The sequence below is a fragment of the Rhipicephalus microplus genome, chromosome 2 (assembly GCF_043290135.1).
Source record: "Rhipicephalus microplus isolate Deutch F79 chromosome 2, USDA_Rmic, whole genome shotgun sequence".
Lineage (NCBI taxonomy): Eukaryota > Metazoa > Arthropoda > Arachnida > Ixodida > Ixodidae > Rhipicephalus > Rhipicephalus microplus.
Genome location: NC_134701.1, coordinates 199,575,838 through 199,593,693, shown reverse-complemented (window position 1 = coordinate 199,593,693; position 17,856 = coordinate 199,575,838). Strand labels below are relative to the sequence as shown.

At 47.2% G+C, this 17,856-nt stretch overlaps 56 non-coding genes across 56 annotated transcripts; all 56 read right to left on the bottom strand.

Moving 5' to 3' along the window:
• Nucleotides 1-32: 32 nt before the first annotated feature.
• TRNAV-UAC (transfer RNA valine (anticodon UAC)) lies at nucleotides 33-105 on the bottom strand. The gene has a single exon. It is a non-coding gene; the product is annotated as a tRNA-Val (tRNA).
• A 362-nt stretch (nucleotides 106-467) lies between these two features.
• TRNAV-AAC (transfer RNA valine (anticodon AAC)) lies at nucleotides 468-539 on the bottom strand. The gene has a single exon. It is a non-coding gene; the product is annotated as a tRNA-Val (tRNA).
• Nucleotides 540-606: 67 nt separating this feature from the next.
• Nucleotides 607-679, bottom strand: TRNAV-AAC (transfer RNA valine (anticodon AAC)). The gene has a single exon. It is a non-coding gene; the product is annotated as a tRNA-Val (tRNA).
• Nucleotides 680-751: 72 nt separating this feature from the next.
• TRNAV-UAC (transfer RNA valine (anticodon UAC)) lies at nucleotides 752-824 on the bottom strand. The gene has a single exon. It is a non-coding gene; the product is annotated as a tRNA-Val (tRNA).
• A 362-nt stretch (nucleotides 825-1,186) lies between these two features.
• TRNAV-AAC (transfer RNA valine (anticodon AAC)) lies at nucleotides 1,187-1,259 on the bottom strand. Its single transcript has one exon. It is a non-coding gene; the product is annotated as a tRNA-Val (tRNA).
• Nucleotides 1,260-1,331: 72 nt separating this feature from the next.
• Nucleotides 1,332-1,404, bottom strand: TRNAV-AAC (transfer RNA valine (anticodon AAC)). The gene has a single exon. It is a non-coding gene; the product is annotated as a tRNA-Val (tRNA).
• Nucleotides 1,405-1,476: 72 nt separating this feature from the next.
• TRNAV-UAC (transfer RNA valine (anticodon UAC)) lies at nucleotides 1,477-1,549 on the bottom strand. The gene has a single exon. It is a non-coding gene; the product is annotated as a tRNA-Val (tRNA).
• A 213-nt stretch (nucleotides 1,550-1,762) lies between these two features.
• TRNAV-AAC (transfer RNA valine (anticodon AAC)) lies at nucleotides 1,763-1,835 on the bottom strand. The gene has a single exon. It is a non-coding gene; the product is annotated as a tRNA-Val (tRNA).
• Nucleotides 1,836-1,907: 72 nt separating this feature from the next.
• TRNAV-UAC (transfer RNA valine (anticodon UAC)) lies at nucleotides 1,908-1,980 on the bottom strand. Its single transcript has one exon. It is a non-coding gene; the product is annotated as a tRNA-Val (tRNA).
• A 362-nt stretch (nucleotides 1,981-2,342) lies between these two features.
• TRNAV-AAC (transfer RNA valine (anticodon AAC)) lies at nucleotides 2,343-2,414 on the bottom strand. The gene has a single exon. It is a non-coding gene; the product is annotated as a tRNA-Val (tRNA).
• A 67-nt stretch (nucleotides 2,415-2,481) lies between these two features.
• On the bottom strand, nucleotides 2,482-2,554 carry TRNAV-AAC (transfer RNA valine (anticodon AAC)). The gene has a single exon. It is a non-coding gene; the product is annotated as a tRNA-Val (tRNA).
• Nucleotides 2,555-2,626: 72 nt separating this feature from the next.
• Nucleotides 2,627-2,699, bottom strand: TRNAV-UAC (transfer RNA valine (anticodon UAC)). Its single transcript has one exon. It is a non-coding gene; the product is annotated as a tRNA-Val (tRNA).
• A 362-nt stretch (nucleotides 2,700-3,061) lies between these two features.
• Nucleotides 3,062-3,134, bottom strand: TRNAV-AAC (transfer RNA valine (anticodon AAC)). The gene has a single exon. It is a non-coding gene; the product is annotated as a tRNA-Val (tRNA).
• Nucleotides 3,135-3,206: 72 nt separating this feature from the next.
• Nucleotides 3,207-3,279, bottom strand: TRNAV-AAC (transfer RNA valine (anticodon AAC)). Its single transcript has one exon. It is a non-coding gene; the product is annotated as a tRNA-Val (tRNA).
• A 72-nt stretch (nucleotides 3,280-3,351) lies between these two features.
• On the bottom strand, nucleotides 3,352-3,424 carry TRNAV-UAC (transfer RNA valine (anticodon UAC)). Its single transcript has one exon. It is a non-coding gene; the product is annotated as a tRNA-Val (tRNA).
• Nucleotides 3,425-3,637: 213 nt separating this feature from the next.
• TRNAV-AAC (transfer RNA valine (anticodon AAC)) lies at nucleotides 3,638-3,710 on the bottom strand. The gene has a single exon. It is a non-coding gene; the product is annotated as a tRNA-Val (tRNA).
• Nucleotides 3,711-4,072: 362 nt separating this feature from the next.
• On the bottom strand, nucleotides 4,073-4,144 carry TRNAV-AAC (transfer RNA valine (anticodon AAC)). The gene has a single exon. It is a non-coding gene; the product is annotated as a tRNA-Val (tRNA).
• A 72-nt stretch (nucleotides 4,145-4,216) lies between these two features.
• TRNAV-UAC (transfer RNA valine (anticodon UAC)) lies at nucleotides 4,217-4,289 on the bottom strand. The gene has a single exon. It is a non-coding gene; the product is annotated as a tRNA-Val (tRNA).
• A 69-nt stretch (nucleotides 4,290-4,358) lies between these two features.
• Nucleotides 4,359-4,431, bottom strand: TRNAV-CAC (transfer RNA valine (anticodon CAC)). The gene has a single exon. It is a non-coding gene; the product is annotated as a tRNA-Val (tRNA).
• Nucleotides 4,432-4,504: 73 nt separating this feature from the next.
• Nucleotides 4,505-4,577, bottom strand: TRNAV-AAC (transfer RNA valine (anticodon AAC)). Its single transcript has one exon. It is a non-coding gene; the product is annotated as a tRNA-Val (tRNA).
• A 363-nt stretch (nucleotides 4,578-4,940) lies between these two features.
• On the bottom strand, nucleotides 4,941-5,013 carry TRNAV-AAC (transfer RNA valine (anticodon AAC)). The gene has a single exon. It is a non-coding gene; the product is annotated as a tRNA-Val (tRNA).
• Nucleotides 5,014-5,084: 71 nt separating this feature from the next.
• TRNAV-AAC (transfer RNA valine (anticodon AAC)) lies at nucleotides 5,085-5,157 on the bottom strand. The gene has a single exon. It is a non-coding gene; the product is annotated as a tRNA-Val (tRNA).
• A 66-nt stretch (nucleotides 5,158-5,223) lies between these two features.
• TRNAV-AAC (transfer RNA valine (anticodon AAC)) lies at nucleotides 5,224-5,296 on the bottom strand. Its single transcript has one exon. It is a non-coding gene; the product is annotated as a tRNA-Val (tRNA).
• A 71-nt stretch (nucleotides 5,297-5,367) lies between these two features.
• TRNAV-AAC (transfer RNA valine (anticodon AAC)) lies at nucleotides 5,368-5,440 on the bottom strand. Its single transcript has one exon. It is a non-coding gene; the product is annotated as a tRNA-Val (tRNA).
• A 218-nt stretch (nucleotides 5,441-5,658) lies between these two features.
• On the bottom strand, nucleotides 5,659-5,731 carry TRNAI-AAU (transfer RNA isoleucine (anticodon AAU)). Its single transcript has one exon. It is a non-coding gene; the product is annotated as a tRNA-Ile (tRNA).
• A 211-nt stretch (nucleotides 5,732-5,942) lies between these two features.
• Nucleotides 5,943-6,015, bottom strand: TRNAV-AAC (transfer RNA valine (anticodon AAC)). Its single transcript has one exon. It is a non-coding gene; the product is annotated as a tRNA-Val (tRNA).
• Nucleotides 6,016-6,373: 358 nt separating this feature from the next.
• Nucleotides 6,374-6,446, bottom strand: TRNAV-AAC (transfer RNA valine (anticodon AAC)). The gene has a single exon. It is a non-coding gene; the product is annotated as a tRNA-Val (tRNA).
• A 361-nt stretch (nucleotides 6,447-6,807) lies between these two features.
• TRNAV-AAC (transfer RNA valine (anticodon AAC)) lies at nucleotides 6,808-6,880 on the bottom strand. The gene has a single exon. It is a non-coding gene; the product is annotated as a tRNA-Val (tRNA).
• Nucleotides 6,881-6,951: 71 nt separating this feature from the next.
• Nucleotides 6,952-7,024, bottom strand: TRNAI-AAU (transfer RNA isoleucine (anticodon AAU)). The gene has a single exon. It is a non-coding gene; the product is annotated as a tRNA-Ile (tRNA).
• Nucleotides 7,025-7,220: 196 nt separating this feature from the next.
• Nucleotides 7,221-7,293, bottom strand: TRNAV-AAC (transfer RNA valine (anticodon AAC)). Its single transcript has one exon. It is a non-coding gene; the product is annotated as a tRNA-Val (tRNA).
• Nucleotides 7,294-7,508: 215 nt separating this feature from the next.
• On the bottom strand, nucleotides 7,509-7,581 carry TRNAV-AAC (transfer RNA valine (anticodon AAC)). Its single transcript has one exon. It is a non-coding gene; the product is annotated as a tRNA-Val (tRNA).
• Nucleotides 7,582-12,678: 5,097 nt separating this feature from the next.
• TRNAV-AAC (transfer RNA valine (anticodon AAC)) lies at nucleotides 12,679-12,751 on the bottom strand. The gene has a single exon. It is a non-coding gene; the product is annotated as a tRNA-Val (tRNA).
• Nucleotides 12,752-12,822: 71 nt separating this feature from the next.
• TRNAV-AAC (transfer RNA valine (anticodon AAC)) lies at nucleotides 12,823-12,895 on the bottom strand. The gene has a single exon. It is a non-coding gene; the product is annotated as a tRNA-Val (tRNA).
• A 216-nt stretch (nucleotides 12,896-13,111) lies between these two features.
• Nucleotides 13,112-13,184, bottom strand: TRNAV-UAC (transfer RNA valine (anticodon UAC)). Its single transcript has one exon. It is a non-coding gene; the product is annotated as a tRNA-Val (tRNA).
• A 362-nt stretch (nucleotides 13,185-13,546) lies between these two features.
• TRNAV-AAC (transfer RNA valine (anticodon AAC)) lies at nucleotides 13,547-13,618 on the bottom strand. Its single transcript has one exon. It is a non-coding gene; the product is annotated as a tRNA-Val (tRNA).
• Nucleotides 13,619-13,685: 67 nt separating this feature from the next.
• Nucleotides 13,686-13,758, bottom strand: TRNAV-AAC (transfer RNA valine (anticodon AAC)). Its single transcript has one exon. It is a non-coding gene; the product is annotated as a tRNA-Val (tRNA).
• A 72-nt stretch (nucleotides 13,759-13,830) lies between these two features.
• On the bottom strand, nucleotides 13,831-13,903 carry TRNAV-UAC (transfer RNA valine (anticodon UAC)). The gene has a single exon. It is a non-coding gene; the product is annotated as a tRNA-Val (tRNA).
• Nucleotides 13,904-14,265: 362 nt separating this feature from the next.
• On the bottom strand, nucleotides 14,266-14,338 carry TRNAV-AAC (transfer RNA valine (anticodon AAC)). The gene has a single exon. It is a non-coding gene; the product is annotated as a tRNA-Val (tRNA).
• A 72-nt stretch (nucleotides 14,339-14,410) lies between these two features.
• On the bottom strand, nucleotides 14,411-14,483 carry TRNAV-AAC (transfer RNA valine (anticodon AAC)). The gene has a single exon. It is a non-coding gene; the product is annotated as a tRNA-Val (tRNA).
• Nucleotides 14,484-14,555: 72 nt separating this feature from the next.
• On the bottom strand, nucleotides 14,556-14,628 carry TRNAV-UAC (transfer RNA valine (anticodon UAC)). The gene has a single exon. It is a non-coding gene; the product is annotated as a tRNA-Val (tRNA).
• Nucleotides 14,629-14,841: 213 nt separating this feature from the next.
• TRNAV-AAC (transfer RNA valine (anticodon AAC)) lies at nucleotides 14,842-14,914 on the bottom strand. The gene has a single exon. It is a non-coding gene; the product is annotated as a tRNA-Val (tRNA).
• Nucleotides 14,915-15,131: 217 nt separating this feature from the next.
• On the bottom strand, nucleotides 15,132-15,204 carry TRNAV-AAC (transfer RNA valine (anticodon AAC)). The gene has a single exon. It is a non-coding gene; the product is annotated as a tRNA-Val (tRNA).
• A 71-nt stretch (nucleotides 15,205-15,275) lies between these two features.
• On the bottom strand, nucleotides 15,276-15,348 carry TRNAV-AAC (transfer RNA valine (anticodon AAC)). Its single transcript has one exon. It is a non-coding gene; the product is annotated as a tRNA-Val (tRNA).
• Nucleotides 15,349-15,414: 66 nt separating this feature from the next.
• TRNAV-AAC (transfer RNA valine (anticodon AAC)) lies at nucleotides 15,415-15,487 on the bottom strand. Its single transcript has one exon. It is a non-coding gene; the product is annotated as a tRNA-Val (tRNA).
• A 72-nt stretch (nucleotides 15,488-15,559) lies between these two features.
• TRNAV-AAC (transfer RNA valine (anticodon AAC)) lies at nucleotides 15,560-15,632 on the bottom strand. The gene has a single exon. It is a non-coding gene; the product is annotated as a tRNA-Val (tRNA).
• Nucleotides 15,633-15,702: 70 nt separating this feature from the next.
• TRNAV-AAC (transfer RNA valine (anticodon AAC)) lies at nucleotides 15,703-15,775 on the bottom strand. Its single transcript has one exon. It is a non-coding gene; the product is annotated as a tRNA-Val (tRNA).
• Nucleotides 15,776-15,848: 73 nt separating this feature from the next.
• Nucleotides 15,849-15,920, bottom strand: TRNAV-AAC (transfer RNA valine (anticodon AAC)). The gene has a single exon. It is a non-coding gene; the product is annotated as a tRNA-Val (tRNA).
• Nucleotides 15,921-15,992: 72 nt separating this feature from the next.
• Nucleotides 15,993-16,065, bottom strand: TRNAV-UAC (transfer RNA valine (anticodon UAC)). Its single transcript has one exon. It is a non-coding gene; the product is annotated as a tRNA-Val (tRNA).
• Nucleotides 16,066-16,138: 73 nt separating this feature from the next.
• Nucleotides 16,139-16,211, bottom strand: TRNAV-CAC (transfer RNA valine (anticodon CAC)). The gene has a single exon. It is a non-coding gene; the product is annotated as a tRNA-Val (tRNA).
• Nucleotides 16,212-16,284: 73 nt separating this feature from the next.
• TRNAV-AAC (transfer RNA valine (anticodon AAC)) lies at nucleotides 16,285-16,357 on the bottom strand. The gene has a single exon. It is a non-coding gene; the product is annotated as a tRNA-Val (tRNA).
• Nucleotides 16,358-16,575: 218 nt separating this feature from the next.
• Nucleotides 16,576-16,648, bottom strand: TRNAV-AAC (transfer RNA valine (anticodon AAC)). Its single transcript has one exon. It is a non-coding gene; the product is annotated as a tRNA-Val (tRNA).
• Nucleotides 16,649-16,720: 72 nt separating this feature from the next.
• On the bottom strand, nucleotides 16,721-16,793 carry TRNAV-AAC (transfer RNA valine (anticodon AAC)). The gene has a single exon. It is a non-coding gene; the product is annotated as a tRNA-Val (tRNA).
• Nucleotides 16,794-16,864: 71 nt separating this feature from the next.
• TRNAV-AAC (transfer RNA valine (anticodon AAC)) lies at nucleotides 16,865-16,937 on the bottom strand. The gene has a single exon. It is a non-coding gene; the product is annotated as a tRNA-Val (tRNA).
• A 210-nt stretch (nucleotides 16,938-17,147) lies between these two features.
• Nucleotides 17,148-17,219, bottom strand: TRNAV-AAC (transfer RNA valine (anticodon AAC)). The gene has a single exon. It is a non-coding gene; the product is annotated as a tRNA-Val (tRNA).
• Nucleotides 17,220-17,286: 67 nt separating this feature from the next.
• Nucleotides 17,287-17,359, bottom strand: TRNAV-AAC (transfer RNA valine (anticodon AAC)). Its single transcript has one exon. It is a non-coding gene; the product is annotated as a tRNA-Val (tRNA).
• A 72-nt stretch (nucleotides 17,360-17,431) lies between these two features.
• TRNAV-UAC (transfer RNA valine (anticodon UAC)) lies at nucleotides 17,432-17,504 on the bottom strand. Its single transcript has one exon. It is a non-coding gene; the product is annotated as a tRNA-Val (tRNA).
• Nucleotides 17,505-17,856: the final 352 nt, after the last annotated feature.

The following is a 17,856-nucleotide window of genomic DNA, read 5'->3' as shown; positions in this document are numbered from 1 at the left end:
CGTATATTTAAACTGTAAAAAAGAAGCGCTCTTGTGCCTGCCAGGGATCGAACCTGGGGCCTTCCGCGTGTAAGGCAGATGTGATAACCACTACACCACAAGCACAGCTGTGCAGAGCTCTCACGAATGAGTCTTTGTTCAAAGACGTATATTGAAACTGTAAAAAAAGATATGCTCTCGTTCCTGCCAGGGATCCAACCTGGTGGCTTCCGCGCGTAAAGCGGATGTGATAACCACTACACCACAAGCACAGCTGTGCAGAGCTCTCACGAATGAGTCTTTGTTCAATGACGTATATTGAAACTGTAAGAAAGAAGTGCTCTAGTGCCTGCCAGAGATCGGACCTGGGGCCTTCCGCGTGTTAAGCGCATGTGATAACCACTACACCACAAACACAGCTGTGCAGAGCTCTCATGAATGAGTCTTTGTTCAATGACGTAAATTGAAACTAAAAAAAGAAATGCTCTTGTGCCTGCCAGGGATCGAACCTGGGGCCTTCCGCGTGTTAGGCAGATGTATAACCACTACACCACAAGCGCAGCTGTGCACAGCCCTCACGAATGAGCCTTTGTTCAAATACGTATATTAAAACTAAAAAAATGCTCTTGTGCCTGCCAGGGATCGAACCTGGGGCCTTCCGCGTGTTAAGCGGATGTGATAACCACTACACCACAAGCACAGCTGTGCAGAGCTCTTACAAATGAGCCTTTGTTCAATGACGTATATTTAAACTGTAAAAAAGAAGTGCTCTTGTGCTTGCCAGGGATCGAACCTGGGGCCTTCCGCGTGTAAGGCGGATGTGATAACCACTACACCACAAGCACAGCTGTGCAGAGCTCTCACGAATGAGTCTTTGTTCAAAGACGCATATTGAAACTGTAAAAAAAGAAATGCTCTCGTTCCTGCCAGGGATCCAACCTGGTGCCTTCCGCGCGTAAAGCGGATGTGATAACCACTACACCACAAGCACAGCTGTGCAGAGCTCTCACGAATGAGTCTTTGTTCAATGACGTATATTGAAACTGTAAAAAAGAAGTGCTCTAGTGCCTGCCAGAGATCGGACCTGGGGCTTTCCGCGCGTTAAGCGCATGTGATAACCACTACACCACAAACACAGCTGTGCAGAGCTCTCATGAATGAGTCTTTGTTCAATGACGTATATTGAAACTAAATAAAGAAATGCTCTTGTGTCTGCCAGGTATTGAACCTGGGGCCTTCCGCGTGTTAGGCGGACGTGATAACCGCTACACCACAAGCACAGCTGCGCAAAGTGACACGAAGGAGTCTTTGTTCAATGAAGTATATTGAAACTGTAAAAAAAGAAGTGCTCTTGTCCCTGCCAGGGATCGAACTTGGGGCCTTCCGCGTGTTAGGCGGATGTGACAACCGCTACACCACAAGCACAGCTGTGCAGAGGTCTCACGAATGAGCCTTTGTTCAATGACGTATATTGAAACTGTAATAAAGAAGTGCTCTTGTGCATGCCAGGGATCGAACCTGGGGCCTTCTGCGTGTAAGGCGGATGTGATAACCACTACACCACAAGCACAGCTGTGCAGAGCTCTCATGAATGAGTCTTTGTTCAATGACGTATATTGAAATTAAAAAATAAATGCTCCTGTGCCTACAGGAATCAAACCTGGGGCCTTCCGCGTGTGAAGCGGATTTGATAACCACTACACCACAAGAACGGCTGTATAGACTCTCATAAATGAGCCTTTGTTCAATTACGTATATTGAAACTGTAAAAAAGAAGTGCTCTTGTGCCTGTCAGGGATCGAACCTGAGGCCTTCCGCGTGTTAGGCGGATGTGATAACCGCTACACCACAAGCACAGCTGTGCAGAGCTCTCACGAATCAGCCTTTGTTCAATGACGTATATTGAAACTGTAAAAAAGAAGCGCTCTTGTGCCTGCCAGGGATCGAACCTGGGGCCTTCCGCGTGTAAGGCAGATGTGATAACCACTACACCACAAGCACAGCTGTGCAGAGCTCTCACGAATGAGTCTTTGTTCAAAGACGTATATTGAAACTGTAAAAAAAGATATGCTCTCGTTCCTGCCAGGGATCCAACCTGGTGGCTTCCGCGCGTAAAGCGGATGTGATAACCACTACACCACAAGCACAGCTGTGCAGAGCTCTCACGAATGAGTCTTTGTTCAATGACGTATATTGAAACTGTAAGAAAGAAGTGCTCTAGTGCCTGCCAGAGATCGGACCTGGGGCCTTCCGCGTGTTAAGCGCATGTGATAACCACTACACCACAAACACAGCTGTGCAGAGCTCTCATGAATGAGTCTTTGTTCAATGACGTAAATTGAAACTAAAAAAAGAAATGCTCTTGTGCCTGCCAGGGATCGAACCTGGGGCCTTCCGCGTGTTAGGCAGATGTATAACCACTACACCACAAGCGCAGCTGTGCACAGCCCTCACGAATGAGCCTTTGTTCAAATACGTATATTAAAACTAAAAAAATGCTCTTGTGCCTGCCAGGGATCGAACCTGGGGCCTTCCGCGTGTTAAGCGGATGTGATAACCACTACACCACAAGCACAGCTGTGCAGAGCTCTTACAAATGAGCCTTTGTTCAATGACGTATATTTAAACTGTAAAAAAGAAGTGCTCTTGTGCTTGCCAGGGATCGAACCTGGGGCCTTCCGCGTGTAAGGCGGATGTGATAACCACTACACCACAAGCACAGCTGTGCAGAGCTCTCACGAATGAGTCTTTGTTCAAAGACGCATATTGAAACTGTAAAAAAAGAAATGCTCTCGTTCCTGCCAGGGATCCAACCTGGTGCCTTCCGCGCGTAAAGCGGATGTGATAACCACTACACCACAAGCACAGCTGTGCAGAGCTCTCACGAATGAGTCTTTGTTCAATGACGTATATTGAAACTGTAAAAAAGAAGTGCTCTAGTGCCTGCCAGAGATCGGACCTGGGGCTTTCCGCGCGTTAAGCGCATGTGATAACCACTACACCACAAACACAGCTGTGCAGAGCTCTCATGAATGAGTCTTTGTTCAATGACGTATATTGAAACTAAATAAAGAAATGCTCTTGTGTCTGCCAGGTATTGAACCTGGGGCCTTCCGCGTGTTAGGCGGACGTGATAACCGCTACACCACAAGCACAGCTGCGCAAAGTGACACGAAGGAGTCTTTGTTCAATGAAGTATATTGAAACTGTAAAAAAAGAAGTGCTCTTGTCCCTGCCAGGGATCGAACTTGGGGCCTTCCGCGTGTTAGGCGGATGTGACAACCGCTACACCACAAGCACAGCTGTGCAGAGGTCTCACGAATGAGCCTTTGTTCAATGACGTATATTGAAACTGTAATAAAGAAGTGCTCTTGTGCATGCCAGGGATCGAACCTGGGGCCTTCTGCGTGTAAGGCGGATGTGATAACCACTACACCACAAGCACAGCTGTGCAGAGCTCTCATGAATGAGTCTTTGTTCAATGACGTATATTGAAATTAAAAAATAAATGCTCCTGTGCCTACAGGAATCAAACCTGGGGCCTTCCGCGTGTGAAGCGGATTTGATAACCACTACACCACAAGAACGGCTGTATAGACTCTCATAAATGAGCCTTTGTTCAATTACGTATATTGAAACTGTAAAAAAGAAGTGCTCTTGTGCCTGTCAGGGATCGAACCTGAGGCCTTCCGCGTGTTAGGCGGATGTGATAACCGCTACACCACAAGCACAGCTGTGCAGAGCTCTCACGAATCAGCCTTTGTTCAATGACGTATATTGAAACTGTAAAAAAGAAGTGCTCTTGTGCCTGCAACGGATCGAACCTGGGGTCTTCCGCGTGTTAGGCGGATGTGATAACCGCTACACCACAAGCACAGCTGTGCAGAGCTCTCATGAATGAGTCTTTGTTCAATGACGTATATTGAAACTAAAAAAAGAAACGCTCTTGTGTCTGCCAGGGATCGAGCCTGGGGCCTTCCGCGTGTTAGGCGGATGTGATAACCACTACAACGCAAGCACAGCTGTGCAGAGCTCTCACGATTGAGTCTTTGTTCAATGACGTATATTGAAACTGTAAAAAAAGAAGTGCTCTTGTGCCTGCCAGGGATCGAACCTGTGCCTTCTGCGTGTTAGGCGGATGTGATAACCGCTACACCACAAGCACAGCTGTGCAGAGGTCTCACGAATGAGCCTTTGTGCAATGACGTACATTGAAACTGTAAAAGAGAAGTGCTCTTGTGCGTGCCAGGGATCGAACCTGGGGCCTTCCGCGTGTAAGGCGGATGTGATAACCACTACACCACAAGCACAGCTGTGCAGAGCTCTCATGAATGAGTCTGTTCAATGACGTATACTGAAATTAAAAAAAGAAATGCTCTCGTGCCTGCCAGGGATTGAACCTGGGGCCTTCCGCGTGTGAAGCGGATGTGATAACCGCTACACCACAAGCACAGCTGTGCAGAGCTCTCACGATTGAGTCTTTGTTCAATGACGTATATTGAAACTGTAAAAACAGAAGTGCTCTTGTGCCTGCCAGGGATCGAACCTGGGGTCTTCCGCGTGTTAGGCGGATGTGATAACCGCTACACCACAAGCACATCTGTGCAAAGCTCTCACGAATGAACCTTTGTTAAATGACGTATATTGAAACTGTAAAAAGGAAGTGCTCTTGTGCCTGCCAGAGATCGAACCTGGGGCCTTTCGCGTATTAAGTGGATGTGATAACCACTACACCACAAGCACAGCTGTGCAGAGCTCTCATCAATGAGTCGTTGTTCAATGAAGTATATTGAAACTGTGAAAATAGAAGTGCGCTTGTGCCTGCAACGGATCGAACCTGGGGCCTTCTGCGTGTTAGGCGGATGTGATAACCACTACACCACAAGCACAGCTGTTCAGAGCTCTCACGAATGAGCCTTTGTTCAATTGCGTATATTGAAACTGTAAAAAAGAAGTGCTCTTGTGCCTGCCAGGGATCGAACCTGGGGCTTTCCACGTGTTAAGCGGATGTAATAACCACTACACCACAAGCACAGCTGTGCAGAGCTCTCATGAATGAGTCTTTGTTCAATGACGTATATTGAAACTAAAAAAAGAAATGCTCTTGTGCCTGCCAGGGATCGAACCTGGGGCCTTCCGCGTGTTAGGCGGATGTAATAACCACTACACCACAAGCACAGCTGTGCACAGCCCTCACGAATGAGCCTTTGTTCAATTACGTATGTTGAAACTAAAAAATGCTCTTGTGCCTGCCAGGGATCGAACCTGGGGCCTTGCGCGTGTTAAGCGGATGTGATAACCACTACACGACAAGCACAGCTGTGCAGAGCTCTCATGAATGAGTCTTTGTTCAATGACGTATATTGAAACTAAAAAAAGAAACGCTCTTGTGCCTGCCAGGGATCGAACCTGGGGCCTTCCGCGTGTTAGGCGGATGTGATAACCACTACAGCACAAGCACAGCTGTGCAGAGCTCTCACGATTGAGTCTTTGTTCAATGACGTATATTGAAACTGCAAAAAAAAGAAGTGCTCTTGTGCCTGCCAGGGATCGAACCTGTGCCTTCTGCGTGTTAGGCGGATGTGACCACCGCTACACCACAAGCACAGCTGTGCAGAGGTCTCACGAATGAGCCTTTGTGCAATGACGTATATTGAAACTGTAAAAGAGAAGTGCTCTTGTGCCTGCCAGAGATCGAACCTGGCGCCTTCCGCGTATTAAGTGGATGTGATAACCACTACACCACAAGCACAGCTTTGCAGACCTCTCACGAATGAGCCTTCGTTCAATGACGTATATTGAAAGTGTAAAAAAGAAGTTCTCTTGTGCCTGTCAGGGATCGAACCTGGGGCCTTCCGCGTGTTGAGTGGATGTGATAACACTACACCACAAGCACAGCTGTGCAGATCTCTCACGAATGAGCCTTTGTTCAATGACGTATATTGAAAAAAAAGAAATGCTCTTGTGCCTGCCAGGAATCGAACCTGGGGCCTTCCGCGTGTTAGGCGGATGTGACAACCACTACACCACAAGCACAACTGTGCAGAGCTCTCACGAATGAGCCTTTGTTCAATGACGTATATTTAAACTGTAAAGAAGAAGTGCTCTTATCCTGCCAGGGATAGAACCTGGGGCCTTCCGCGAGTTAAGTGGATGTGATAACCACTACATCACAAGCACAGTTGTGCAGAGCTCTCATGAATTAGTCTTTGTTCAAAGACGTATATTGAAACTGTAAAAAAAATGCTCTCGTGCCTGGCAGGGATCGAACCTGGTACTTCCGCGCGTAAGGCGGTTGCGATAAACACTACACCACAAGTACAGCTGTGCAGAGCTCTCACGAATGAGCGTTTGTTCAATGACGTATATTGAAACTGTAAAAAAGAAGTACTCTTGTGCCTGCCAAGGATCGAACCTGGGGCCTTCCGCGTGTTAGGCGGATGTGCTAAACACTACACCACAAGCACAGCTGTGCAGAGCTCTCATCAATGAGTCTTTGTTCATTGACGTATATTGAAAATAAAAAAGAAATGCTCTTGTGCCTGCCAGAGATAGAACCTGCGGCCTTCCGCGTGTTAGGCGGATGTGATAACCACTACACCACAAGGACAGTTGAGCAGAGCTCTCACAAATGAGTCGTTGTTCAATGAAGTATATTGAAACTGTGAAAAAAGAAGTGCTCTTGTGCCTGCAACGGATCGAACCTGGGGCCTTCTGCGTGTTAGGCGGATGTGATAACCACTACACCACAAGCACAGCTGTTCAGAGCTCTCACGAATGAGCCTTTGTTCAATTGCGTATATTGAAACTGTAAAAAAGAAGTGCTCTTGTGCCTGCCAGGGATCGAACCTGGGGCTTTCCACGTGTTAAGCGGATGTGATAACCACTACACCACAAGCACAGCTGTGCAGAGCTCTCATGAATGAGTCTTTGTTCAATGACGTATATTGAAACTAAAAAAAGAAATGCTCTTGTGCCTGCCAGGGATCGAACCTGGGGCCTTCCGCGTATTAAGTGGATGTGATAACCACTACACCACAAGCACGGCTGTATAGAGCTCTCACGAATGAGCCTTTGTTCAATTACGTATATTGAAAATGTAAAAAAGGGATCGAACCTGGGGCCTTACGCGTGTTAGGCGGATGTGATAACCACTACACCACAAGCACAGCTGTTCAGAGCTCTCACGAATGAGCCTTTGTTCAATTGCGTATATTGAAACTGTAAAAAAGAAGTGCTCTTGTGCCTGCCAGGGATCGAACCTGGGGCTTTCCACGTGTTAAGTGGATGTGATAACCACTACACCACAAGCACAGCTGTGCAGAGCTCTCATCAATGAGTCTTTGTTCAATGACGTATATTGAAAATAAAAAAGAAATGCTCTTGTGCCTGCAACGGATCGAACCTGGGGCCTTCTGCGTGTTAGGCGGATGTGATAACCACTACACCACAAGCACAGCTGTTCAGAGCTCTCACGAATGAGCCTTTGTTCAATTGCGTATATTGAAACTGTAAAAAAGAAGTGCTCTTGTGCCTGCCAGGGATCGAACCTGGGGCTTTCCACGTGTTAAGCGGATGTGATAACCACTACACCACAAGCACAGCTGTGCAGAGCTCTCATGAATGAGTCTTTGTTCAATGACGTATATTGAAACTAAAAAAAGAAATGCTCTTGTGCCTGCCAGGGATCGAACCTGGGGCCTTCCGTGTGTTAGGCGGATGTAATAACCACTACACCACAAGCTTTTATTTTCTTTATTTCCGGTAAACTTCACAAACGGGTTACTAAGATATATTACAATTCACTACATACAATACAAAAAAAAACTTAAAACATAACTATAACACATCGCATCCTAGAATTCCTTCTTGGTCAGTAGGGCTTCAACCCTTTCTACCCACAAAGGTACACATTCGTCTGTTCTTACTACCTCAAGTAATCTCGAGATGCTTTCCTTAAAATACTCTCTTGCTGGTCTTCTGTCCGGGTCACAATGAAATCCAGCCATTCTAGAGCGCCATATACTGTGCAAGGCAGTCATCATGATAAAATCGAAAGGTAATCCATCCTCGTTCTCTATTGCCAAATACCTGATACCATGAGGGTCTAACGGAAACTCTTTTTTGATTGTCCTTTGTAATACGTCCCAAAAATAAACTTCCCAACAGTGCAGGAAAACATGGTCGATAGTTTCCGGTTTCTTACAGATTAGACAGTGAGATCCCCAAGGCATATAAAACCCACGCTCCTCTAGGAAGGTTCTTACAGGAAGTGTTCCAGTGTGTAATTTGAAAAAGAACGTTTTCGCACTTGGAGCTGCTGGCATTTTTTTTGCTCGTTTAAGTACGTTCTGGCCCTTGCGTGCTGTATATAGCACTCTGTACAGTGGGACGGGGAGCATCGTGTCACATAAATCTTTGTACAGTTTTTTCTTTCCAACAGACCACAGGTAGTCAGTTGAAAAGCGAACACACAAAAACCGCACGCTGGCCACTACTTCTTTCATGTATCCTTGCACAGCCCCTGGGGTAACATGGGTGCTCACAACAAACTCGGGCAACAGTCTACTTAGTCTTGTTTGACACACTGTTAGTAGGAAAGGATCTATTGTCTCACGAAAAAAGAAAAACCTATTTACTAACTGCTTGATAAACAGATGTCCTAGCCCAAGGCCTCCACACTTCACCCGTCTAAACAAATTTGTGCGACTGCACCTTTCCCAGCTAGACCCCCACACAAGTATTGCAAACACCCGATGTAATTTTTGCACATTGACCCGGGAACAGTACAGCACTTGCATCACATACCACAGCTTAGACACAAAAAACCAGTTGCATGCAGTAGCCCTAGCAAACATGGACAGATAAGTTGCATTCCACCTATTCGCTTTTTCTTTAATTTCTTTCGTTTGCTGTGTCCAATATTCGTCAGTACTTTTGTATGACTCGAGCGGTACTCCAAGATATTTAACTGGCGTTCTTGTCCATTTAATGGCTGCGAAAAATTCTGGTGTTGAAGGCCAATATCCATGCCAGAAGCCGAGGCATTTACCCCAGTTTATGTGGCTTCCTGTAACTTCGGCGAAATATTTAGAAACTCTGATTGATTCTTCAATACCGACATAGGTAGTGCTACAAATCGCAACATCATCAGCGTATGCGAGTAGTTTGACCTTTGAAGATTGTACTCTAAACCCATTAATGATGTCATTCTGCAATATCGACTGACATAAAGTTTCAATATAGATGCAAAACAAAAGTGGACTAACAGGGCAACCTTGACGCACTGAGCGCTCGATTCTTATGGGGGGGCCCAATGTCTTGTTGATAATTAGTCTCGTACTACCGTTCTGATATGCCATGGCTACTCCGTCAATAATTATCTTACCAACATTAATGTGCTTCAATACTGCAAACAAAAGAGCGTGGGAAACGCAATCAAACGCTTTCTCCAGATCCAGCTGGAGTATGGCCACACGAGCATGACAGGTTTCAACACATTCGAGCACGGATCGCATTTTATGAACGTTTGTAACTATGGACCGACCTTTTATTCCACACGTTTGGTGTGGACCGACGATATCTTTTATTACTGACTGAAGTCTGGCCGCCAAAATTTTCATTAATATTTTGTAGTCTACGTTTGTCAGTGCGATTGGCCTGTACGCTGTGACGTGCCAGAGCTTTTCAACCTCGTCTGTTTTCGGAATCAGAACGGTACGCGATTCACCAAAGGATGGTGGTAATTTCTTTTCCTCATATGCCTCGTTAAAAACGCCCGCAAGTAAAACGCCCGTTAAAAACGCCCGCAAGACAATTCGCTTTTAAAACATTTGTACCACTTGGCACAAAGACCATCTGGTCCTGGAGATTTCCCAGGATTTAACTTATCAATCGCCCGTTCAACTTCAGATGCAGATATAGATAATGCCAAAGCGTTTTTCACTTCCTCACTCACTTGCGGCATGAGTCCTAAATATTCGTCTTTAAATCTTTCTAGGTTTGCCTGTCTACACGCAAAAAGGTTTTCAAAATGACTTGAAAATACGGATAAAATGCTGTCCGTATCAGTTACTTCGTGACCATCCTTCTCTATTTTCTCGATATGATTCCGTCGAGCGTTCGTTTTCTCCACCCCTAACGCTCTTTTGGTTGGCGTCTCTCCAGCCGCTAAAGCCTCGGCCCTAGCACGGACGAGTGCACCGCGGTAGCGTTCCTCGTCATGTAGTGCAAGTTTCTGCTTAATGTTGCGTATGTCAATTTTATACTCTCCCGGTTGTCTGCACTCCAAGTCTACTAGTCTTTCCAAAGTCTTTCGGAGTTCTTTTTCTTTCTTTTTCTTTTCATAACTCAATGCGCATGAACGATCAATAGCTGTTATTTTCATTTGCTGCTTGAACTCTTCCCATTGTTCTGCAAGTTTATTTCCATCACCCTTTTTTATTTCATTGATGCAGTTCATAACCTGATCTTAGAAATATTCGTCAGTGATCAAAGTGGAATTCATCTTCCACAGCTCCCATGAGAAAGTTCCACCTTGTGTTTTCTCTCCCATATCACATTTACCTAAACAATGATCGCTAAAGTGTATTGGGCAAACAGCATATGTCTTGCAGTGGGCTATTAATTCTAGCGACACGTAAATGCGATCAAGGCGCGCATGGCTATTCCCCTGAAAATGTGTGAAACGCACCTCCCGCGTTCCTTCCATACAGCTGCCCACGTCTTCTAACTCGAATTGAGTAACTACGTCCGCTAGCGTCCTACAACTTTTATCGTAATTGGCGCGTCCATTTGCTCGATCTCGCCCATTGAGGACGCAGTTAAAATCACCCAGTAATACATATTTCCTTTCCAAAGTGAAGGGCTGCTTTAGGCTTGAAAAAAAATTTGATCGCTCCTCGCAAATGGTTGGTGCATAAATACACACTATACGCCACTGACAATCATTGAATACAAAATCACAGGAAACCAATCTACCAGACGGGCAAGAGAAAGTATCTTGCACTACCAGACCCGGTAACTTCTTAATGAACAAAACACAGCCAGCAGAAGTGCCTATTGCTTGAGTTACAATTGCGTGGTAACGCGCCGTAAACCTCAGCACCATGCCCCGGGTCTCCTCCTCACCGTCTACTTTTGTTTCTTGTACAGCAAGTACATCCAGATCATGATCCACAAGTAGCCTGTAGACTTGGCTCTGTTTCCGCTTGGCGGCGAGACCTCGAACATTTAACGTTGCCACTCTAAGTTTCGGTGCAACAGCTCAAAGTTTCACTACTCAAAGTTTCGGTACACAGTTAAGAAGTTAGCCCGGGGCATGATGCTTACCTTCAGCGTCTAGCATAGAGCTAGACATCTTCGGAGCCTCCAGGTGGACCCGTGCCACTGGAGGACAAAGGTGGCCAGTGATTGTCCGATATCGGGTTGGGACGCAGCCTTGTGCTGCTGCGTCTGAACGAAGTCGCCTTCGCAGGTGGCCCCTCTTCTTGCTTTTCGCTGGACGCCTCACGCCGTCCTGCAGACTGCTCGCGGGGTCTTTTGCTTGGCGCCCAGCCACTGATGCTCTCGCACGACACTGGAAGTTCGGTTAATTCCACCGGCTCAGGCTCCTTCGATGAGGTGCTTGTAAAGCCTTCTTCGGTTTGGCTGGTTGGCTCTTGAGTAACCACCTCCCCAGATGCTATGTCTGCTTTGGCTGTTGGCTCATCACCACCAGTCGGTGTAACTGTACCTGTTGAAGGTTCAGGGTTCACCGCGTCACCTGCACCTTTCGCCGCGTCTTCAGCCTCGGTCACCTCCATCACCAACTCTGCTGTGTCGTCACCTTCGGCTGATCCGATAGCCGATGCGTACGTGCGCATGCACGCGTCTTCGCTGTGGCCGAACCGCCGACAACGCGAGCATCGGGGTACCTTACACTCTCTTCTAACATGTCCGGTACCTTGGCAGCGCAGACACTGCATTGGCCGACCAGGTGCAACCACAAGTGCCAGTCCACCAGCCACCCTGATTTGATGGGGGAGATCTTCAACCTTCACGCCACTCTTGAGCTTAAGAAGCACAGTACGTGTGGTTGAACCCTTGTCGCTGACACCCTGAACACGCCAATGCTCCCTTGTGACTTGTACGACCTTCCCATAAGCCGCCAACGCCGTTCGCACGTCTTCATCGTTGACGCCATACAGCAGCCAATGAAGACGCAGCCGCACCTGCTGATCCTGGGGGTCTACGATGATGCAGCGTCGGCCCTTGACTTTCAACTCCTTCACATCCAGCAAGCGTTTCGTAGCGTCCGCGTTGTTCATGGTGACTGCCCAGACATGATTTATCTGGTAGGCCCCCAGTGCCAACACCTCCGGCAGCAGTCCTGTAGGTCCGAGCGCGTCTCGGAAATCTTCGACTCGATACGGTCTGCCACGCACATCACCGTGTAAAAACACGGTGTTTTGCGCGACGCGTCCCTTGGGCAGGGGCAGTGGTGGCAAAATAATCTCATATCCTGCGTCTTGGTCTTCGGTCATCCTGTTACCGCGGCTAGTATGTGCCGCAAACGCCGCTCCTACGGAGCACATGATTCTTGCGTCCGACGCGCGTGAGTGCCGACAAAAGAATGACTACACCACAAGCGCAGCTGTGCGCAGCCCTCACGAATGAGCCTTCGTTCAACTACGTATATTGAAACTACAAAAATGCTCTTGTGCCTGCCAGGGATCGAACCTGGGGCCTTCCGCGTGTTAAGCGGATGTGATAACCACTACACCACAAGCACAGCTGTGCAGAGCTCTCATGAATGAGTCTTTGTTCAATGACGTATATTGAAACTAAATAAAGAAATGCTCTTGTGACTGCCAGGTATCGAACCTGGGGCCTTCCGCGTGTTAGGCGGACGTGATAACCGCTACACCACAAGCACAGCTGCGCAAAGTGACACGAATCAGCCTTTGTTCAATGACGTATATTGAAACTGTAAAAAAGAAGTGCTCTTGTGCTTGCCAGGGATCGAACCTGGGGCCTTGCGCGTGTTAAGTGGATGTGATAAACACTACACCACAAGCACAGCTGTGCAGAGCTCTCACAAATGAGCCTTTGTTCAATGACGTATATTTAAACTGTAAAAAAGAAGCGCTCTTGTGCCTGCCAGGGATCGAACCTGGGGCCTTCCGCGTGTAAGGCAGATGTGATAACCACTACACCACAAGCACAGCTGTGCAGAGCTCTCACGAATGAGTCTTTGTTCAAAGACGTATATTGAAACTGTAAAAAAAGATATGCTCTCGTTCCTGCCAGGGATCCAACCTGGTGGCTTCCGCGCGTAAAGCGGATGTGATAACCACTACACCACAAGCACAGCTGTGCAGAGCTCTCACGAATGAGTCTTTGTTCAATGACGTATATTGAAACTGTAAGAAAGAAGTGCTCTAGTGCCTGCCAGAGATCGGACCTGGGGCCTTCCGCGTGTTAAGCGCATGTGATAACCACTACACCACAAACACAGCTGTGCAGAGCTCTCATGAATGAGTCTTTGTTCAATGACGTATATTGAAACTAAAAAAAGAAATGCTCTTGTGCCTGCCAGGGATCGAACCTGGGGCCTTCCGCGTGTTAGGCAGATGTATAACCACTACACCACAAGCGCAGCTGTGCACAGCCCTCACGAATGAGCCTTTGTTCAAATACGTATATTAAAACTAAAAAAATGCTCTTGTGCCTGCCAGGGATCGAACCTGGGGCCTTCCGCGTGTTAAGCGGATGTGATAACCACTACACCACAAGCACAGCTGTGCAGAGCTCTTACAAATGAGCCTTTGTTCAATGACGTATATTTAAACTGTAAAAAAGAAGTGCTCTTGTGCTTGCCAGGGATCGAACCTGGGGCCTTCCGCGTGTAAGGCGGATGTGATAACCACTACACCACAAGCACAGCTGTGCAGAGCTCTCACGAATGAGTCTTTGTTCAAAGACGCATATTGAAACTGTAAAAAAAGAAATGCTCTCGTTCCTGCCAGGGATCCAACCTGGTGCCTTCCGCGCGTAAAGCGGATGTGATAACCACTACACCACAAGCACAGCTGTGCAGAGCTCTCACGAATGAGTCTTTGTTCAATGACGTATATTGAAACTGTAAAAAAGAAGTGCTCTAGTGCCTGCCAGAGATCGGACCTGGGGCTTTCCGCGTGTTAAGCGCATGTGATAACCACTACACCACAAACACAGCTGTGCAGAGCTCTCATGAATGAGTCTTTGTTCAATGACGTATATTGAAACTAAATAAAGAAATGCTCTTGTGTCTGCCAGGTATTGAACCTGGGGCCTTCCGCGTGTTAGGCGGACGTGATAACCGCTACACCACAAGCACAGCTGCGCAAAGTGACACGAAGGAGTCTTTGTTCAATGAAGTATATTGAAACTGTAAAAAAAGAAGTGCTCTTGTCCCTGCCAGGGATCGAACTTGGGGCCTTCCGCGTGTTAGGCGGATGTGACAACCGCTACACCACAAGCACAGCTGTGGAGAGGTCTCACGAATGAGCCTTTGTTCAATGACGTATATTGAAACTGTAATAAAGAAGTGCTCTTGTGCATGCCAGGGATCGAACCTGGGGCCTTCTGCGTGTAGGGCGGATGTGATAACCACTACACCACAAGCACACCTGTGCAGAGCTCTCATGAATGAGTCTTTGTTCAATGACGTATATTGAAATTAAAAAATAAATGCTCCTGTGCCTACAGGAATCAAACCTGGGGCCTTCCGCGTGTGAAGCGGATTTGATAACCACTACACCACAAGAACGGCTGTATAGACTCTCATAAATGAGCCTTTGTTCAATTACGTATATTGAAACTGTAAAAAAGAAGTGCTCTTGTGCCTGTCAGGGATCGAACCTGAGGCCTTCCGCGTGTTAGGCGGATGTGATAACCGCTACACCACAAGCACAGCTGTGCAGAGCTCTCACGAATCAGCCTTTGTTCAATGACGTATATTGAAACTGTAAAAAAGAAGTGCTCTTGTGCTTGCCAGGGATCGAACCTGGGGCCTTGCGCGTGTTAAGTGGATGTGATAAACACTACACCACAGGCACAGCTGTGCAGAGTTCTCACAAATGAGCCTTTGTTCAATGACGTATATTTAAACTGTAAAAATGAAGTGCTCTTGTGCCTGCCAGGGATCAAACCTGGGGCTTTCCACGTGTTAAGCGGATGTGATAACCACTACACCACAAGCACAGCTGTGCAGAGCTCTCATGAATGAGTCTTTGTTCAATGACGTATATTGAAACTAAAAAAAGAAATGCTCTTGTGCCTGCCAGGGATCGAACCTGGGGCCTTCCGCGTGTTAGGCGGATGTAATAACCACCACACCACAAGCGCAGCTGTGCACAGCCCTCACGAATGAGCCTTTGTTCAATTACGTATATTGAAACTAAAAAATGCTCTTGTGCCTGCCAGGGATAGAACCTGGGGCCTTCCGCGTGTTAAGCGGATGTGATAACCACTACACCACAAGTACAGCTGTGCAGAGCTCTCATGAATGAGTCTTTGTTCAATGACGTATATTGAAACTAAAAAAAAGAAACGCTCTTGTGCCTGCCAGGGATCGAACCTGGGGCCTTCCGCGTGTTAGGCAGATGTGACAACCGCTACACCACAAGCACAGCTGTGCAGAGCTCTCATGAATGAGTCTTTGTTCAATGACGTATATTGAAACTAAAAAAGAAACGGTCTTGTGTCTGCCAGGGATCGAACCTGGGGCCTTCCGCGTGTTAGGCGGATGTGATAACCACTACACCGCAAGCACAGCTGTGCAGAGCTCTCACGATTGAGTCTTTGTTCAATGACGTATATTGAAACTGTAAAAAAAGAAGTGCTCTTGTGCCTGCCAGGGATCGAACCTGTGCCTTCTGCGTGTTAGGCGGATGTGATAACCGCTACACCACAAGCACAGCTGTGCAGAGGTCTCACGAATGAGCCTTTGTGCAATGACGTACATTGAAACTGTAAAAGAGAAGTGCTCTTGTGTGTGCCAGGGATCGAACCTGGGGCCTTCCGCGTGTAAGGCGGATGTGATAACCACTACACCACAAGCACAGCTGTGCAGAGGTCTCACGAATGAGCCTTTGTTCAATGACGTATACTGAAATTAAAAAAAAAGAAATGCTCTCGTGCCTGCCAGGGATTGAACCTGGGGCCTTCCGCGTGTGAAGCGGATGTGATAACCGCTACACCACAAGCACAGCTGTGCAGAGCTCTCACGATTGAGTCTTTGTTCAATGACGTATATTGAAACTGTAAAAACGGAAGTGCTCTTGTGCCTGCCAGGGATCGAACCTGGGGTCTTCCGCGTGTTAGGCGGATGTGATAACCGCTACACCACAAGCACATCTGAGCAGAGCTCTCACGAATGAACCTTTGTTAAATGACGTATATTGAAACTGTAAAAAGGAAGTGCTCTTGTGCCTGCCAGAGATCGAACCTGGGGCCTTTCGCGTATTAAGTGGATGTGATAACCACTACACCACAAGTACAGCTGTGCAGAGCTCTCATCAATGAGTCGTTGTTCAATGAAGTATATTAAAACTGTGAAAATAGAAGTGCGCTTGTGCCTGCAAGGGATCGAACCTGGGGCCTTCTGCGTGTTAGGCGGATGTGATAACCACTACACCACAAGCACAGCTGTTCAGAGCTCTCACGAATGAGCCTTTGTTCAATTGCGTATATTGAAACTGTAAAAAAGAAGTGCTCTTGTGCCTGCCAGGGATCGAACCTGGGGCTTTCCACGTGTTAAGCGGATGTAATAACCACTACACCACAAGCACAGCTGTGCAGAGCTCTCATGAATGAGTCTTTGTTCAATGACGTATATTGAAACTAAAAAAAGAAATGCTCTTGTGCCTGCCAGGGATCGAACCTGGGGCCTTCCGCGTGTTAGGCGGATGTAATAACCACTACACCACAAGCACAGCTGTGCACAGCCCTCACGAATGAGCCTTTGTTCAATTACGTATGTTGAAACTAAAAAATGCTCTTGTGCCTGCCAGGGATCGTACCTGGGGCCTTGCGCGTGTTAAGCGGATGTGATAACCACTACACGACAAGCACAGCTGTGCAGAGCTCTCATGAATGAGTCTTTGTTCAATGACGTATATTGAAACTAAAAAAAGAAATGCTCTTGTGCCTGCCAGGGATCGAACCTGGGGCCTTCCGCGTGTTAGGCAGATGTATAACCACTACACCACAAGCGCAGCTGTGCACAGCCCTCACGAATGAGCCTTTGTTCAAATACGTATATTAAAACTAAAAAAATGCTCTTGTGCCTGCCAGGGATCGAACCTGGGGCCTTCCGCGTGTTAAGCGGATGTGATAACCACTACACCACAAGCACAGCTGTGCAGAGCTCTTACAAATGAGCCTTTGTTCAATGACGTATATTTAAACTGTAAAAAAGAAGTGCTCTTGTGCTTGCCAGGGATCGAACCTGGGGCCTTCCGCGTGTAAGGCGGATGTGATAACCACTACACCACAAGCACAGCTGTGCAGAGCTCTCACGAATGAGTCTTTGTTCAAAGACGCATATTGAAACTGTAAAAAAAGAAATGCTCTCGTTCCTGCCAGGGATCCAACCTGGTGCCTTCCGCGCGTAAAGCGGATGTGATAACCACTACACCACAAGCACAGCTGTGCAGAGCTCTCACGAATGAGTCTTTGTTCAATGACGTATATTGAAACTGTAAAAAAGAAGTGCTCTAGTGCCTGCCAGAGATCGGACCTGGGGCTTTCCGCGTGTTAAGCGCATGTGATAACCACTACACCACAAACACAGCTGTGCAGAGCTCTCATGAATGAGTCTTTGTTCAATGACGTATATTGAAACTAAATAAA